This window comes from Pteropus vampyrus, unplaced genomic scaffold, assembly GCF_000151845.1.
Source record: "Pteropus vampyrus isolate Shadow unplaced genomic scaffold, Pvam_2.0 Scaffold1000008789, whole genome shotgun sequence".
Lineage (NCBI taxonomy): Eukaryota > Metazoa > Chordata > Mammalia > Chiroptera > Pteropodidae > Pteropus > Pteropus vampyrus.
In genome coordinates this window covers 113-911 of record NW_011923191.1, presented here as the reverse complement: position 1 = coordinate 911, position 799 = coordinate 113, and the positions used below count along the sequence as shown (strand labels likewise).

The following is a 799-nucleotide window of genomic DNA, read 5'->3' as shown; positions in this document are numbered from 1 at the left end:
AATTATCATAGACTATTTATTTATTGGAATGACATTAGTTAATAAAATTATATAGGTTTAAGTATACAGTTCTGTAATACATCATCTGTAGATCATAGACTTAATTTAAATGCTGAAACTATAAACCTTTAAAAAGAATGTAAGGATTATATCATTGTGACCCAAGAGGAATAGAGATGAATTTCTTAGGATACCAAAAACACAAACCATAACATTTTTCTTCATTAAAATTAAAAACCTCTAGGGGAAGAGATTAAGAAAATGACATGGGAATGTGGTTCCATAGTTTAGCGGTTTGCAAATCTGCTTTACATGCAGAAGATCCTGGTTTCGCGCCCTAGTGGAGCCACGGTCCATAGTCTATGGCCATGCCACCCTGAACAAGCCCGATCCCATCTGATGTTGGAACTAAGCAGGGTCGGGCCTGATTAGTACTTGGATGAGAGACCACCTATGAAGACCAGGTGCTGTAGGCATAAATAATAATAAATAATAAGAAAAAAGAAAAGAAAACGACGTGGGATACCATACATTGGCAAGAAACCCCCCCCTCCCCCGACAAATCTACACCAATTAAATGGACAAAAGATTTGAATAATCATGTCACAAAAGAAAATATGCAAATAGACACTTAGTGCATGTAAAGCTGATCAGTATCACTGGTCACCAAGAAAAATATGGCATGTTAAAACCATAAGAAATTACCAAACACTCACTGAAGTGACTAAAATTTCAAAAGACTGACAATAAAAAATGTTGAAGAGATAATGGCAGCTCATATTTTAGCAGCTTTGAAAAA

At 35.3% G+C, this 799-nt stretch overlaps 1 pseudogene; it reads left to right on the top strand.

The window, feature by feature from the left end:
• The first annotated feature begins 358 nt into the window (after positions 1–358).
• Positions 359–476, top strand: LOC111735797 (annotated as a pseudogene).
• Positions 477–799: the final 323 nt, after the last annotated feature.